Source organism: Balearica regulorum, chromosome 3, assembly GCF_011004875.1.
Source record: "Balearica regulorum gibbericeps isolate bBalReg1 chromosome 3, bBalReg1.pri, whole genome shotgun sequence".
Lineage (NCBI taxonomy): Eukaryota > Metazoa > Chordata > Aves > Gruiformes > Gruidae > Balearica > Balearica regulorum.
In genome coordinates this window covers 106,019,128-106,037,899 of record NC_046186.1, presented here as the reverse complement: position 1 = coordinate 106,037,899, position 18,772 = coordinate 106,019,128, and the positions used below count along the sequence as shown (strand labels likewise).

At 40.3% G+C, this 18,772-nt stretch overlaps 1 protein-coding gene across 4 annotated transcripts in view; it reads right to left on the bottom strand.

Annotated features, from left to right (window-relative positions):
- Positions 1 to 17,485, bottom strand: part of DISP1 (dispatched RND transporter family member 1) — a 91,096-nt gene extending 73,611 nt beyond the window's left edge. For 3 of the 4 annotated variants that reach the window (XM_075749338.1, XM_075749340.1, XM_075749343.1), the window contains exon 1: positions 17,355 to 17,485. The gene's annotated coding sequence lies outside the window, so the exon portion shown is untranslated. Of the gene's footprint in view, positions 1 to 16,984; positions 17,218 to 17,354 lie in introns of those variants that run through there. The other variant, XM_075749342.1, reaches the window with a different exon arrangement.
- Between the last annotated feature and the right edge of the window lie 1,287 nt (positions 17,486 to 18,772).

Below are 18,772 nucleotides of genomic sequence, written 5' to 3'. Positions count from 1 at the left end.
ACTGTGCACTTTTAGCTGCAGGTTTACAAGGTTCAACTTGCAAACAGATTTAAAAACCAAAACTAGTGCTACACTACAGGATAAGCTATTGCAAACTGGATGTTTTTACTATCCAAATAAGGTACACAGTAACAGACCCTGCCTGAAGTTTAAGGCTTTCCAAAGCGTCTGCTTGTAAAAGATTTCACTGTATTATACAAGTGTATCTCTAAGTTAATACACATGCCACATTCAGCAAACATAGGAATATTCTGGGTGGGAACCATAGAATAGTAAATGAAATGCTTGATACAAAGCTGTCTTTCAGCTAAGAGTCATGGCATTCTGCTGCTGGTTTAATCCATACCCTCTACAATTAAGCCAGCAAATTCTATGCTTGTTTTGTACAGGCTTAGCAATCTATAATGAACATTTACCCCTGAACTAATTTTAGAACACTTAGTACATACTTCTTCACAGGAAAGAATATCAAAGTTCTGCTAAAACAAAATCAACATAGGCTGACAAAAAATATCTACACTTTCAATTACAACATTGTTGACCATCATCTGTATAAAGATATTTAGAGCACGCACCACCTGTTTCCAACTAGCCTTCAAACTGTTCAACCACACGATTAATGACAGCTGCTAAAAAGTCTAAAATATCAGGGAAGAGAAATAAAAGTTTAACAACAGCTATGTAGGATTGAGGCAAGCCAGAGTCTTTTGCTAAGTATGAGTCATTAAAATACATACAATACTCTAGTAACATATTCACATTTCACAGCATTCTCTTAAGATCATTATAACTGAAAAGTTAACAGTTTCTTTGTCTGCAAGAATGCCAGTCTGTGTGTAACAACTGTTCCTAGGACAGGAGAGCATGCAAGCTGTCTGCGCACTTCCAGAGCCGTACATACCTTAAGAAATCCCTAGCAAAGACTTTCCAGTATTCATCCCTAACATGTACATCCATGCTAACCAGCCAGAAACATATAAAACAGAGCAAATAACCTGCTCAACAGGGGAATTCCAACTCAAAAACATAAGTTGAGATTCAGTCATTTAAAAATCAATTGTTTATTCCCTAAGATATGTAAAGACATATATAGCAAGAGATTAAAGGTTATGGATCATCAATCACCCAGGAAGTAGGCTTTGTAACATCAATTTTAAACACATTGCCACTCTATTTGAAAGTGCAAGTTTACTTATGAACACTGACATTCTCGCCATGCTTTCAAAAGCATGTAGAACTCTCCCTGTGTAGAAATCCTCCTTGCTAGCATATCAAGACATCGAAAAGAATAACTTTTTACATGCTTATTTCAGAGTTTCACAAAAAAACTTCACATGCTTACAGTAATTCAATTAATTTCAAACATTTAAGAGGTTCCTTTTAAAAGAAATTAGAACATAGAATTCTAGTACTAACAGCTGATAAATGTTTTTCTGTTAATCCCAAAAGGGGGAAAAAGAAATAATACAGGAAAAACGGATGGTTTAGACTACTACACTTGTGTTTCACAAAAAATCCAACATAAAAGGCATCCAAGGACTTAAGTGTCTGCCTTAGTCAAAACTTTGAGGCTTACAGATGATGGACATAACATCAAGAGCACCAGAAGTAAAGAATTCTCTCTCAAAGTTTCAGCTAAACTATCCCTAAAATCAACAGGGAATGTAATTAAGTAGTTCAGCTATTTAAATGTGAATGAAAACAGTATGGTAAAAATAATTTCTTATTACTCCTCACCACTTTAAGAGAGAATCAAGAGATAATGTTTATCCATATAAGAAAAATAACTATATAAATGAGAAAAGACTGAGCAGCATGAATTCAACCACACCCTTCAAGAAACTAACTATAAAAATACCATTTCTCAGTATGAATTTTCTCAAAACCTGGCAGCCTTACAGAATAGTCACATACATAGCTCTAGCCAACAAAGAGGTCCTCTTGAAATTTCAAAGATATAAGAATGCCTTCATTTATTAAACCGAGCATACCTACCTATCTTATTTCAGGCATTCAGCACAGAAGATTAATAAAGAACGTATGACTCAAGCAATACCCCTAGAAATAAAGAATAACAAATCTCTGCAACACAGTTGGAGAGAAGTTCCCACTATCAAGTACTGTTTGCACAAAGCAGCATAGAAGTGCAAATCACGAGCTCTAAGACAACTCCCACATCCCATCTGCACACAAAGGGGATTTTAAGTTTTAAGCCTAACCTATGGTTTAGGACAAGCTTCTCAAAAGTGAAACTACTGAACAATAATACACATTCATTCCTCTCTCATAGCAAAATAATCACAACAAAAGTAGATTATCGAGAAACAACAACACAGAAGAATTAAGTCTCAAATTCAGAATATTAAGCCTGATTTTTATGGCTTCTAGAACAAGCTTCAATTTCTCACATGAGATACAGAATCTTTTATATGAACACACTGTGAGGGAAAACCAGATAAATATTAAGTCTTCCCCAGTGAAGCAGAACCTAACACTTCCCATAGACTGAGCATTCTCACTTTAATGCCTCATCTGCTTAGTTTAGTTCAAAATATACCTCTTAATATATGAGCTGCTCTAGAACAGTGATATGGAGGCAAATAAAGCTTAAGAACAAGGTGGCTGCTCAACTTCCTTCATGTTGACACACTCTCACAGGAGCAGCCACCTCTTTTGGAATAAGGGAACAACATTCCAAGTTGGTATCTCTTTTTTTTTTTTTTCCCCCCCGACACTCTGCACCTGAGGCATTTTCTCACTCTGCATTAAGGGTTAACCTGCAAACATTTAATAGAGATTGCTCCATTAATGCGTAGGATCTTGATGGCTGGCAGCATCAGCTTTGGAAGCTAGCTGTTGGGTCAGGCCAAGAAGATTGATGGAAAATGAGGTAATCCAACAGATGTATATAGCGCTTTGGGTTTTCTTCCCTTGTCACTAGCCCAAGTGGCTTTTCTGCCTACAGCACAATTTCCAAGTATGGAAAATAGACATACAGGATGATTAGAAAAAAATACAAGGTGGGTTTTACCTAGAATTCTACTTGGAAAGTAGGCTTGGACTGCTACAAAAACAGACTAACCCAAGAGCGTTTGGTCACTGGTGATTACCAGCAGAGAAACAGTTTAGTGTTGTTAAGACAACACCTAATATAATGAAACAAGCATGGACTGCAAAAGGCATTAATCCCCAAGCACCGTCATTTTATAACATCCTGCTGAATTTACACATCTGTGGTATATGGGCTATAATAGAGCCAGCAAGGGGAGCCATACCCTATCAGGCCTCAAAACCAGAAGCTAGAAATCTGTGTTTCTCAGCTATTCCAGTGACTACTCTCACAACTTCATTTAATCCTAGACCTGTGATAGTAGCCTCTTCAATCCATGCCCACTTTCTTCCCAAAGAAGTTAAACTTGTGTCAAAGAAAACTAGACTACATCTTGCCTCACTGTTCTGCAAGATAAAGGCTCCCTCCCCGACAAACACTTGTGACTGGATGTTTGGAGATACAGCTTAGTTGGGTCCTTTGTTGCAGCCAAACAGGTGCAGAAAGTACCAAATGTGTTTCAGATTCTGAATGGAAAATTAAGATCTTAATGGTAGTGGCTGCTAAGTGGTATTTATCTTGCATGAATCATTTGAGATATTTCGCACTACATGTATACAAGCAATGAACAAGCTCTTCTATTAACAGGTATAGTTTATAACACATCTATCTCTGTACCTATCACTTCAAAGATACCTCTGGCTACTGCTATGGATACCAAACTCAGAGCATCTTGTTACCTCTGGAAACTCAGCTCAGATGTACTATGCTAAAATTAGCACACTGAGGGTATTTCATTTACACATTTTAAAATTACACAAGACACTCCTTTGTAGAGACACTTCAGGTTTATGGAACACACAAGGTATAAGACTATCACACTTCTGTCAAAATACCTTTAATAAGCTTTACATGTGAGAACTTTAAAACAAGGTTGACAGTAGAGCTAGAATAGGAAGCTATTGGTACACAGCATAGTGCTACACAGACAGAAAATCATGTCCAGGCTTCTCCCCTGCTCCAGAAACCAGCCTTCAATTATGAAGTGGAAGGGGACAGAGCCATTGCGGCTGTGGAGTTCCAGGATTAAGTTTATTTCAGCACATACACAAGGCTCAATTTTACCAAGAAAATGACTTAATTGCTTCTTTTGCCTCATTAGAAGTGGTCATCTATCTTTTATAGAGCTGCTTCTTTAACAGACATTTTTCTTTTTTTTTTTACTCATCTTTCACTTTCCACATGAGGACATTCACCTTTTCACTCTTTTCCACTACAACCTCTTGACTTTTGGCTTCTCAGACAAAAAACCTAACCATGTGTCCAGCAGCAGTTGTTCACCTTGCCCTTAAGCACAGCTTAGAATGAGACATGAACAATATTTAGGCTACTTGTATCTTCACTATAACAAAGATAAGGTTCATCTTCTTCAGCTTTCAAACATGCCTGCACATGCCTCTTCCAGTGTGACCTGGGAAAGCAGCAAGTTAATGTTTGCCTTCTGTTTTAACTATATACTTTTTCTAGTGGTTACTTAACAACAGTCTGGTGTGCTGTGCAGGTAGTTTGCATGGGCTTAAAAGTCAACAGTCCATATTTCTGAATCAAAATTTGAGGGGTTACACAGACACATTCATCTTTGTGATCCTTATTTTGGAAGAGGAGAAGAGTAAATGAGCAGTTAGGAAGGAGCAAAGCAGACGGTTTTAGAAGGCAGAGAACTGACAAGAAACATACTTCAAGTGTTGTATTATGTAAGTTGAATGTCCAGGAGAGACTATCTATGCATGCAGGAGTTTTATAGTTTAATTTCTTTGTTAGGCCAGCTCTTACCCAGACAAAAGTCACCAACCCCTTATCCCAGATCACGGGAACTCTAGGACCTTTCCTTGCTTCATGAAGATATATGAAATACACCAGGTTTTGCAGTGGCAATGCTGCATTCCTCAGTTCCTGGGCACTGCAATAATGCATATACATACATTGTGTACCTATTTTAACATTGATTGACAGGACCCCAAAGTACTCCAGGGCACACAAAATCAGCAGGCTCGTTTTACTGTAGAGGGAAAACAGCAACCCGAACAACCAACAAGCTAGTACAAAGTAAAGACATACACATTAACATCCCTGCATTAATTCATTCCAAAGTGAACTTAATTCATTTCCAAAGCAGACAGTAGAATTTGCGTTCCCTGACCAGTTAACTCCCAATGAGAACAGCATCATTTAGATGCAGAACATTCATTTGAAAAGAGCTAGCATAAACCTCCTCTACCTCATTCCTCTGCAAACAAACATTAAGAACCTGACATATCCATGGCAACTTGTGCTGTGGAAACCAGAATTCAACATAACCTTTTAAAAAAGATGATGCCAGTTATTTCACAAAGAATTCACTGACAGAACTATAAACCCTGTAGGGTGACACTGTAATAATAAATTTAAATGTAAACATCAGTGGAGGCCTAGCTTCAAACCTGCACCTGCAGAAAGAAGCCTGCAGGGATTTCAGTCTGATGCTACCAGTTTTAAAAAAGGTATTTCATGGCCCTAAAGACCCCACACACCCTCTCACTCTTCAACACTGCTGGCTTGTCAAACCAGAATGAAGTCATACTACCATGGCCCCCAAGCTCTTAAGGAACTTAAAGAAATCCATAGGATAGTTCTATTGCTATAACAATGCTAAAAGTCAGTTTATACTGATGCTGCCTCCTCACTTAGAAAAGCTAGGCAGTAAACAGAACTGGGATTCCAATATAATTTAAATTCTGAAAACTTCATGAACCCTTATAAATTAGAGTCAAACAACTATACCATACATCTGAAGTTTTGAGAAAGGAGCTATCATTACAGTAGCAGGGAAGGAAAAAAGCAAAGGAAGAAAACAAGAGGCTGCATTTTCCATATACAAAGACTAGGGAAAATACCACTGTACATTCTACTGTGATAGGTATTTTTAACCTATCAAAATTTTAAATGGTTGTTCTTTAACCTGAAGATACTGTAGCAGAAGTCAAACAGAAGCTAGGAATACATGAATGAAAACCTTGGGCTTACATACTAACTTTTAATGCAGAAAGAGATACATGCCAGCGTTTTCATCTCTGTAGCTACAGACAAAAATTAATCCTTACAGCATTATGTTCTCTGTGCGGAAAACAGGGCCAGGAATTAAACAAGCCCTTCAGCAAATTGTAACTCAACATCATATCTAAGATTAAGATGCTGACAGTTCTGTCTCCCAGGCTCAAGTTCCTGCTACCAGACCTCATGCCTCTTAATTGCTAGTTTTAGGAAAAAAGGCATGCAAGATGAAGGCTGGTATCTGCTAATGAGGGAATGTTTTATATCCTAATTCTAACTCAGAATAATGAGAAAACAGTCTGAAATCTCAGAATCTCATATCAAACTTACCATGGGGTTTGAAGAGTCTAATTTCTCCCTTGTCCCCAAAGCAATTTTATACAAAGCTGGGGAAGAAAGATGATTCTGGAAGTTTGTAGCCACCAGCATACACTTAGTGTATCAATTGGAAAATATTTACAGTCATGAAATGGAAGTGAGCCAGAAGATTTATAAAAGTATTTTCCCCCTCTCCCCCAATGCAATATTACTTTTCTTTGAAGAGCAGGGAGTGGAAATGAGGGAGCACAGATGTACGATTTTGATAGCAAGACCCATTAGCACAAAATGAGAAAGTGATTAACATGGGCCCAATGCTATTAACCGCTTTGATACCTTTTTAATTTGTGTGCTCTTGCTTTTTAGACACCCTCCTAGGATTTTTAATACTATAAAATAATGGTTGGAAAGGAGCTCAATAAATCAGCTAATACACACTCTCAGGAGTGAAGGAGAAAAGCACGGTCTAGACATCGTTAATCTGTGCCTTACAAGGCACTCTAAAAATGGCAATACCAGTTTTCCCAAGCAATCTATTCCAGTGGTTCACAATTTTTTCTAGTGCTCATTCACACCATCTTTGTTGCAGTTTAAGCACATTACCAGTGGTTCTGCTGTCAGAGTGGCTAGAGTAAAAAATGCTCTCTTCCTGCTTATATCTTACCTGAAGACAACTCTTTCTTCTTCCTGTAGTCTTCTGCTCTCTAAGGGAAAGAGTTCTAAATCTTCCTGTGAATAAAATAATTACATTTTCAAGAATTTGTTCTCTTTCCTGTATGGTCTGTCAAAGTACTCTAGCTTTTCCTGAGGTGGAATGCCTAAGCCTAGAACGAAGGATTCATGTGATTTATGGAAAGTTATCCTGCTTACATATCACAGCACATCTGACTTGTTTGCAACATCTGTGTTAACAATCACATCCAGTTTGTTAACTGCAACATCCTCAGATCCTTTGCACAAAACTCATTCTACTCCCCTATTGCCTACTTACACAGAGATGATCAATAAATGGAGGAACTTGAGCCTTGTCCTTACTCAAAAGGCATATTCTTCCCCAGACTGCTTCTCCACTTTCTTCAAATCATTCTGAACCCTAACCACATTTTCCAATGCACTTGCAGCAATTCTTAGCTTGGTACCATCTGCTGCTAATATTGCATAGCCTTAATGTTTCACTTAAGTAAAAATTAGGGACAGAACCCTGCAGAGACCATTTGGTCTAGACATTCTCTGGTCTGACAGTGATCCACAAAACTATTTAAGGTTTTTCACCAACTTTATGGTATTTACAGAAACATTTCCTTGCTTTTCATACAGATAATATCATTAGAATAGCTTGTTAAACTAAGAACATATTTGTTGCTCCCAAACAAGACTGGATACCAAGTCATGAAAGGAGATTTGACTACTTGTGAATTTTGAGAAAATCCACATTTATGTTTATTTAACATATATTTGTTGCAATGTTTTTGCAAGTGGTCTCCAGTTCTCTAACGGTTCTTTTCTACCTGCCTCTCTTAGATACAGGTACTGGCTTGGCTTGTCCCCCTATTTAAAGAACTTTATCTGTCTACATGGAAACTGATAATGGTTCTGAGACCAGGAATCAGGTGAAGCAAAATAACCCTGTTTGAATTTCACTTGCTTTTCAAGTTAGCACTTTTGTAAGTGTTCTTCATTATTTTCCTTATTTAAGGAAAGTTCCTACATTTCTGTTTCTGGGGTCAGATATAATTGCAGCTTTTCCTGCAATAAAGATAAATCTGAAGCAACAAGTGCACTAAATATACAGTTGTCTCAGCATCATGTTACATTTCTTTACTCAGTAGCAGGCCAACCCCTTACTTTTATCACCATACAAACTATTCTGGAGGTACACTATCTTAACTGCAGTAAACAAAAGAGGATGCCCTTAGTATCAAACATGCCTGAACAGATACAGAGGAAGAGCTAGCCCTTTAGTAAAACCTCTCTAGAGACAAATTCGTAGAAAGAAATCCAGACTTTAATGAAAGTATGAAACTAGAAATTTAAAATATTTTTCTGAAAAAAGGTTGGAATAAATTGATTTCTTAGAATATTTTCATCTCTCAGCTCTTATTAGTTGTCTGCACCCTAATTTAGTAAACACCCAGCAGCATCTCACATTCAAGTTATCAATACTCCAGTTTGCTAAACCAGAAAAACAAGGCCTTACGTTAGAGATGGAAATGTTCTAACTGATCACCAAATACCTCAGTAGTGCTAAATGAGGTCTCTTGCCTCCTGTTCTGGTTGAGTTGTACCAATCACGCTGGTGTACCATGTACATCTGACCATGCGTTGAGATCATTCAACTTGCTAACCAGAAAGCTAACCTAAGCAAGTAGTTCTCTGCTGGCTTAGCAAATAATGTGTTCACAGTGTAAGACTATACAAGCAGAAAGCAAGACCATGTCACTGGGCTAGCATGCTGTAGTAGGAAGTTCTGATTCGTATTTCCAAACAAGTGCTGTCATCCCAACCTAGAACATTGCTCATAGTAAGACCACAGCTGCTGCACATGGCAGCCACATCTATAACTAAAATTACTCTATATTGTAAACTATAGATTCTCAGGAAGCTGGTCTGTACAAGTCTAAATTTGCTGAAAGAAGGTAACTGAGAAAGAAAAATCTAAGCAGTGGAACAAAATTGCTGCATCAGTTCCCACTAGCCCCACCTGCCCTTCTCCATGCAATAACAAGTGCTTGGTTTTGCCCGTGGTTTATTACACTACATAGTAAATCATGGAGGACTACCCAGAAGCAGCTCACACATAAAAGATAACTCCATCTTAAGAGCTACCAAAATATTTACTTTGTTCAGTCTTTTTTGCTTACTGTATTTCTGTTTTCTACTCTGCCCCAGTCATTCTACCTGGACATGTGCAAAGCAATTGACACTGTCCCACACAACATCCTTGTCCGTAAATTGGGGAGACATGGATTTGATGAACAGACCACTTGGTGGATAAGGAACTGGCTGGATGGTCACACTCAAAGAGTTGCAGTTAACAGCTCGATGTCCAAGTGGAGATCAGCGATGAGCGGCCTTCCTCAGGGGTCAGCATTGGGACCAGTGCTGTTTAACATAGCTGTTGGTGACATGGAGAGTGGGATCGAGTGCACCCTCAGCAAGTTTGCTGACGAAACCAAGCCATGTGGTATGGTCGACACGCTGGAGGGAAGGGATGCCATCCAGAGGGACCTTGACAGGCTTGAGAGGTGGGCCCATGTGAATCTCATGGACATGGCCAAGTGCAAGGTCCTGCACATGGGTCAGGACAATCTCAAGCACAACTACAGGCTGGGCGGAGAATGAATTGAGAGCAGCCCTGAGAAGAAGGACTTGGGGGTGTTGGTGGACAAGAAGCTCAACATGACAGGGTTGACAAAAGAGCTGGCATTAATTCTTGAAGAGCAAGGCAGTATAATCATTTTGAGATATCATTCATACCCACTATTACCAGTCTACTACATTTTAACTTGGAACCTCTGACACCAAGGTGGTGACCACTGGACTCTTCCCTGAAATGGAGAGCACAATACTGAAAGGTAAGGTAGACAAGAGGGAGCTCTGTTAACTACTGTTGGACCTCAAAAGTAGGAGGAAGCCTCAGTGTCTCATAATCCCATTATTACAGCTTCAGTTTGTGGGTTTTACAGATTTAGCAGCCTAAGTTCTAAATACAGCAAGGAACTCTGAACGGTATATTCAAATCACCTTTGGGGTTAGAGGAAAAGATGCCAATTTAAGAAAATACAAAAACATGTCTGGCACAAGCAAACAGATACTAGTTTCCCCTGCCTAGACAGAAAAAAATATTAGAAATTAATATATTTGTGAAAGTCAATAACTTCTTTATTGTATATGTTACTGGTAAAGCCGTGACAAAGAAGTTGAAGAGCTATGCAAAGTAACAGATTTTGAAAAGCTAAGAAGAAAGGGACAAGCCTCCCCATACCATCTACTGTCACACATCAGTGATCAAAATATATTTGCAAATAAGTAATTTAAAATTCTCAGCTTCCCCAGGAAGCAGTTAGGTTTGTAGAACTCAACTACATCCAAAGCAATAACAAACAGCCACGAGACCCTCTTGTGGAAAGGCCATGAAAAAAAAATCCATCTGGAGTTTATGTTGGCCAGGTAAATCAATGTACTTAGTCATAACTCAGCAGCACTGCTTACAAAGCAAGTAATTGTTTTCCCACTAATGCCACCTTTACCTTTTTTTAACAGGGAACAAGTTGCCAAAGTACTGAGTTTGCAGTGGATCTTAAAGTGGCTTTCCTTGACAGCAGATTAAGCAGAGAAAACCAGTTTACTGACACAATAGTTAAGCAGTTACACATAAAAAAGCCAGTTACAGTTCACAGTCAACTATAACACTACTTTCTTCAGCCGTCTTAATGTATAAACATTATTACACAATGATACATTTACAAATGCTATACTCCAAAAACCTTGATACAAATTTTGCTTTTTCATTTCGTAAAGTTTCACTGGCAAAGAAAATACATGATGAATAATTCAGGCCCACAAAATTTCTATGTCTATTCAGGATCTTGGACTTTACTGTCACAGAGGGAGTTCTAAACTATATTAATGATCTTATTTTTAATAATGATTTAGGGTTTAATTCTATTATGTTTTTATAAAGGTATCAGCATGATATACATTTCACATGATTTAACTTCAAAGGGTTAAGATTAAGTTACTGAATTCTTGCAATACCTGCTGTAGTTTTTTTTTATGGTATTAAAGAAGCTGTCAACAATAAGTGAGAACATATGTTTAAGACTAGGGTAAAGTTTATTCCAAGAAGCAAAAAATTCCCTTCAGCTTTATATAATTATTTTGAACAGCATATGTATTGAAGAAAATATTTTAACTAACTTACATATTTACACTATGTGGCATAGTACTCTAATCTTCTAAGCCCAAAACATCATAACTGTAGCAATCTTTAATTAGTTACTTAGTTCTCAGAATCCTCCTCTTCCTTCCTCCCACCCAAAGATACCTCCACATCACCTAGTTTTCATGCAATTTCAAGAACTGCTGCCCAACAAGGGTGTTTCCATATTAAATATTTTTACTTTTAGAAATGGATCTTAACAGCTGTATTGCTGAGCATAGCAACTACTTTCAGCAAACAGAAAAGGAAGAAAATTCCTAAGTCTTTTAAGTTCACATCAAGTCTAGAAGCATCTTCAGTCCAAGTCTATAGGTATCAAGCACTCACTACAATTAATAGGAAAGTTCAAAACTCAGAAGACCACAGATGAAGCCTCAAAAAAACTCCCACCCCACCCCCCACCCCCACCCCAAACCCCAGCTTTAATTCCAGCACTACCTTGAAGCACAAGTGAAATCTGAGCTGTATCATTCCACTCACATTCCAGGTAGAATGGATTGTGTGTTTACAAAATGTGTCTTCTCAGATCTCACTACTGATGCTTCATCCTGCGTATAAATATTTAATCACAGACAAGCACTTCACAAAAGGCAGCTTGAACACATAGCACTGGCAAAAGCATCTTCCCTAAGCTAAAACATAGAAAAATTCTTGTTACACATAAAATTAAATACGACATTGGTAAAGAAGCCTTAAAGTGATGCGCATTGAAAGAACTAATTTATTAGTCATTTTATGTCTAAAGTATTTTTAAAGCATACTCATTGATCAGACAGGTACAAGTTACAGGATGATGATGATGCTGTACGTAAATATTCAAACCTGAAACAATGCTCATTGATGCTTTCTTCCAACACTCAGGAAAACAGCAAATGCGATACTTTTGAAAAGCAAGCCACAAACACAATATTAGCTGTGGCAATAAACCTTACTGCCTATGAGATTTACTCCTTGGTACAGCTCCAACAGGCACATCTTATCACATGCAAGGACAGCAACAGCATAGAGAAATACCAGTAACTCTAAAACAAGGCTCTTTACAGCCCTTGACGATCCTTGGTTACATAAAGACAGAAGATAAAGAATTAAAGCTCTAGCAGGGCAAAGATTCTTGACAATCCAGGAATAATAGTTTAATTTCTAAACACTATGGCTCTGCACAAGAAAGCACTATTGCTGAACATGCACGCTTCACCCAGAAGCATGTTTTCAAGTGAAAACGGAAACATTTCCTCCTATTAAAGCCAGATCTATCTCCTTCCCATTTTATCTGCATGTCAAGTTCATTAACAAGGAGAGATTATACAAGACTAAACCACAGTATCCATCTGCTAATAGTTATGGCTTAATTTAATAATTTTTATTAATTTGTGCTACATAGCACAAGAGTTATTTTGTATTACAGACAACACAAGAATGGTTTTATCCTGCTGTGTTTGTCTGTTTCCACAAAACCAATTATATTTCTACTTAATTTCAAGTGGCACTTCCCTGCCTATATACCAACTAGTTCCTTCCCCTGTCTCTCCTCAATGCCACCTTCTCTCCCCAGAAAACCTTATTCTTGCAAGGTCTATGCTACCCTACATCACCACAAGCAACCTTTAGTCTCCCATGAGCCCTGGCTTCACCCCACTCAATTTCCCAACACCTATTTCCTTGCTTTTCTTTGCCCCATTCACCTGGCCTGATTGCTTCCACTTTTTAGTGAACTGGGAAGGAAAATATCTATTTGACACCAGTTCTCCTTTCCTCCTTTCCCACAACTCTCCTAGCCAGATTTATTTCTGTTAATATTGCATGCTGGAGAATCTCCTGCAGAGCAATTTAAACTGCTATTAATAAGCAGAGAGTGAAAGTCTGCTTAAAAAAAAAAAACAACACAAAACAAACCACCTTTCACCTTTATAAAACTGCTTCACACACAGCTCTGGGCTTCCCAACCAAGGAATCTTCTGTGTTATTCTAGCTTTCACCAACTCAGCTGGACTGTGCTCCTTGATGCCCAGAACATTTCTCAAAAGCTCTTGACTTGTTGGATTTGGTATTCCAAAAATTGTGTCACAGATAAAATTGATGCTTTGACTACTGCAAACCTCAAAAATCAGAAGTCAGATGGAAATGTCATGTGGCTGTTCTATTAACATCAAACCACATGCAACAGCAGCATTAGTGTATCACACCTCAAGAAAAAGATCCTCTTAAAAGGGTAAGTTACTGTAACAGGGGTCTCATTTCTACAATAAAGCTACAAAGTATTTGTTTACAACAAAACATGGATTTCTTAATAGTTATTTGTATTAAAAACTTCAGTGTCAAACCAGCAGTAGTTACAAGTTTTGACTATTTTAGCATTACACTCTCACTGAACATATGATTTAAAGGCTACAATCCACTCTTACACCAAAGTGGAAGCAACCTGCTTCACACACACACCCCCCCCCCCAAGAACATTTTCACACCTTCCCATAGTGTTTAATTTTTGCTGTACTTTACACCAAAGCCCAGCTGACTTTGTAAAAAACTGCTCACAGGAAGTCACACTAAACTCAGAAATACCATATGGTTGCTGAACAAGAAAATGGCCATGGTTACCAAACCAAATTAATGCCATTGATCACTTTAAAGAGAGATAGTTGTAGGCTTGCTAATTATCTGAGGTGCTTATTATGTATTTTAAAGTTTGAAAGTAATTCTATACTTCTATCAAAGCTAATAAATCAATCATTTCTGTTAAAAGCTTAGAGGAAAAGTAAAGCTTACTGCTCAAACCTATGGGCAACATATGAGAAACATTACTATGAAAGCCATTCAAAAAGCCTCCTCATGGGAAAGGGTAGCATTACGAGAACTAAGTGTTTTCACATGTTCTTTTTACCTTTGTTCTTTTATAGTCTTATTTTTCACCTATTCTACAGCAAGATTTTTTTGGAGGCTACTAATCTGAATTCCATCTCTTTCTTCTCCAGGCCCCTTGGGACTGATCTTCCTCATCAATGTCTTTTGTTCCTGCTACAGTAATTCTCTGATCAGTCAAAAATAGCTTCACATTGCATTCTCCAATAGACTTGGCAATCTGCAATGGTAACAGATTTAGAAAGGAGTGAGAAAAAAAAAACATCTGAAGGGAAACCCCCTACTTCCTCAGCAATATTCTGTCTGCAGAAAAATAGACAATGTGCTTCATCCTGAAGTCATGCCTCTCATGCATTACTGAGCAAGAGAAGACAACCAAACTGAAGAAAAAAGGTACTGCTCCATATACAGGAAAGCCCAGCCACCAAAACTGCCCTCTCCCAGGTTCCATGAAGGCAGTCACCACTGCAACCATATTTATCACACCATACAATACACAAACAACCTTAACTCCACTACAATGAGTTCAAAAGCGGGTTAAAAAAATGGAAAATCCAGTCCTTGTGTTTTGTTCCCTATATATAGACAATGCCTCCCCCAAAAAACAGCCTCCTGAGTTATGCTACAAAGTCTCACATCCTAATGCAGTCTTCCATATTTTGCACCACATAGTATCAGGTCCCAATTTCAAAATCCATCTGCTTTTAACTGACGTACACATTTAAGCTTCTAATCTCAAAGTAACTGTGTCCTCAAACCAGGCTATTATATTACTACAGGATATTACTCACTTTGCTGTAAAGGAGGAAATAAATCTTTCTGCAGAATTTGATTTTCCTTTCTATTTAATGACTTCCAAAATATCTTATACCATAATAATGGTGTAGTTCAACCATTCTATTCCTAAACAGCATACTAGTGTCAAAGGCTGTTGTGCTTTGTTACTTTAAGCTTATCATTCAAAAGACAGCTACTTAAGCAAAAAAAGCCCTGAATGTTTGTTTACCTCTAATTTGTATCTCAATTCACTTGTACATTCAGCACAGCAGCACCCCAATACTAGTTGCAGTTTCTGGGTGCTACTGGAAAACTAAAGAAGCACAAGTCACATTTTAACTCTGAATGTAAAATGAACGTAAATACATGTAAAATAAAACTTGTGAATGTTGTAAGCATTATAACATACTCTGAATGTTTATAAGCATTATTATTTGTTAGAGTCAACAACTTAGCAATTACAAACTTAAGTATGTGCCACAGGATTCTATAAGTGTGGATGTTTTAAGTATTTATACTTTCCTAGTACACATTTCCCCACTCCAAAGATTGCTCCCCCCCTTGGCTGTTTCACACCAGATCTCTTCGACCTTCATCACCACAGGCTGTTTGCTTCAGGCTCTCACCCCTCTGTCCAGTTAAGAAATCACATCTTCCTCCCAGTTCCTATCTGTACCAACTGCTTTCTTGCACCTTTACTACCCTGCAATGCCACCAGTCAATACTTTTAAAGCTGAGCACATTTATAAGCCCATTGACAATTTCAATGCCTTATCCTAAGTGTTTGTTACTATTTTACAGGCATGTCTAAGCAAGATAGTCTATAACGAGCTACCTGTAATTCTGATCAGACATTTTTGTTCATTTGAAATTCACACACACTACAGATACACTTGGAGTAACTACAGCTCTTCATCCCTCTCCTGAAGGGAGATGGCTCTCATTTGCTGACGTACAACATGAACCATCAACCATTCTGCAAAATCATATTTTACAATCTTATCCAGAGGCTGAGAACACAGATGGAGTGTCCTATTGCCTTCCTCACAGCAATGTTTTCAATTAAACTTCTAATGTCCTCTCCTCCTCTACTAGGAAAAAGATAGGAAGAAACCACCAGGCGAGTTGTCCTTCACAAGGGAGCTAAGCCATTCTGTAAGCAGAGTAGAGTGATAATGATAACTAGCCGCAATGGTTACAGATACCATCACTGACAACACGATAACTGGTTACTTGTACTGGATCCAGAAACTGGAGAGGCTCATGCACTACTCATAATGTACATATCTCTGGACAGACCTCTGCCTTAATGGTCTCTCCAATACGTCTCCAGCATTTGCCATCACCAATGGAAGTAATGCTTAAGCAGCTCATCAGAATACCGGTTGTGCAGACAGAAGTCAGGAGTTACTGTTGCTTAATTTCCCAAGACAAAGGGTGCCATATGAGTACCCTTTAGAAACCACTGCCTGTAGACCTTATGTTCTCACAGTCTTTGCTTCTAACAAATAAACTCAGCAACTACAAGCAGCTTATGTCTGAACAAAGACTAAAAGTACATGAAAGGCTGATCATACTTCAGCACGTAATGAACAAAAAAAGTTAAGTGCCTGAACACCTTTTGATGAAAAAGGCCCCAGCTCCCACTAAAATAAACACAAAAATTCAGAAGTGAACGTAAAAAAAAAATTAACTCGTGTTTACAGTCTTCTAAAATAAGGCTCAGAAGACACAAGGGCACCGCTGGCTGCCCAGCGGCTGAGAGGGCAACCATGACCGCCTGCACAGCTCCGCCTCAACGAGAGCTTTCCCTCCCCCGCTGAAGAGACGCCGGTACCCCGCGGGTACGGGTCCCCGGGGCGCGCCCGCCCGCCCTCAGGAGCGTTACCCCCAGGCGAAGGGGTTAGTCCCCCCGCTACAGCCGCCTCCCCCGAGCCGCCGGCCCGACCTACTCGAAAGCGTAGGTGGGGAGAGCCGCCTCCCGCACGGAGACCGAGCGGGGGACCCGCGGCGCGTCCGCCAGCCCCGAGGGGCTGAAAGCGGGAGGGGAGAGGTCCCGGCAACGAGCCCAGCGGGCGGGAGGGCTGCCTGCCGCACCGCGCTGAGGGGCCCCGCCGCCGCCCGCGCCGGGCTGCTGGGTGCCCGCCGGAGCCGGCTGGGGCTGACGCGGCCGGTACCGCCCTCCCGCCGCGGGGGCCGCACACCTCAGCGGCGGCGGCGCGGAGAGACCGCCCCGCGGGGCCCGCCCGCCCCAGCGAGCTCCTCTCACCTCGCGACCGGAGGCGGGCGAGGAAAGCTGCCGGCGTGCCCGGCGGTGCGTACCTGGTGGCTGCTGGCGGCAGAACCCCGGAGGCGGCTGCCCGTTGTTGTGGCCCGGGTGGCGGCAGGAAGCAAGCAGCGACCGCGGCGTCTCCACCGTGGCGCAGTTACCATGGGACGGACGCCCTCTCCCTCCGGAAGTCACCACCGGGAGGGCGGGGAAAGGGGCGGGGAGAGGCGCCATCTTGAGCGCTGCGCCCGGTCCGGCGCCTGCCTTCCGCCATCTTGAGTGTGGCGGGGCCGCAGGGCGGTGCGGGCGAAGGGGTCGTCCGGGGGCCTGTCCCAGTCCCCGTCCTGGGCCCGAGCCCCATGAGGTGCTACCAATGGAGATTTTCTAAAGCTCTCCAAAGAACGGCAGCCTAACACAGTTTTTGAAAGAGATTTAGGCAGAGGGAAAGTTATATCTGGGATTGAAACAGTTCTCTTCAGTGTAAGAAAATTACAAGGAAAATAAGCATAATGCTACTAGTGGAAAATCTGTTGGTTTGTTGGTTTGGTTTTTTTTTTCCTGGAGGGATTAAGCAAGGAAACTAAACCTGTCTGTCTCAGCAGTCTCCCTGTAACCTGAGGTGGTCACAGAGGGTCTGTGGCCCCACAGGGAGACAGGGAACATGGCAGGAAGGCCAGGAACGACCGGAGGAGAGGAGTGTGGTGAGGGGCCCAGGCTAGCTCCTCAGCCAGGGCCACAGCGTGGGCCACAGCGGCCCCGGGACAGTTTTGTCCCAGGCTGTAACACAGATACCTTCTCTGGCCCCTGCAGCGTCCCCATGCACATAATGGACTGTCCTTGATCTTTTAAAAAAGTTAATATGGAATATAAAATTACATAAAATAATATTATCAAGATGGGTAAATCCAGTGCTGAACTACTAGGAAAAGCTTGTTAGAGCCATAATTGTGCTATCTTGTGCGTATGCTTTAGTTTTTAATTATATGATTGCATACCATTTTGTCCCAAAGGACCTCTGCCTCATTTAGTGCACAGAAGGGGCTGAAATACGTTTTCCTTGTTGCTCAGAGACGTGGCGTTTCCTAACCTTTGAGTGCTTGCTTTTGCAGTTGGAATAAAAGTACACCTTCATAATTTTTAAGACCAGAATAAAACATTGGATAATCTGCAGTGATTCCTTGCAGGGGACAGGTTGTCACACTTTAATGCCATCGCGAGGGTAATTGGTTCTCTAAAAGTCTCTGAGGAATGAGAAACGCCCCAGGTCAGGCAGTGGATGGTTTGAAAGACAGAGTTTGAAGCCTGAGTCAGAGACACGGACCCACTCCCTCCCTCCCTCTTCATTCTTCCTCTGGAGTTCACTTGACATGGTTTTTATTAAAGGCTCGTTATAATCTTGACTTCTAACTCAGACCTCATCCCAAACGCCAGTGGCGTGTCTCCTGTATCAACCCACGAGTTTGCGTTTGGT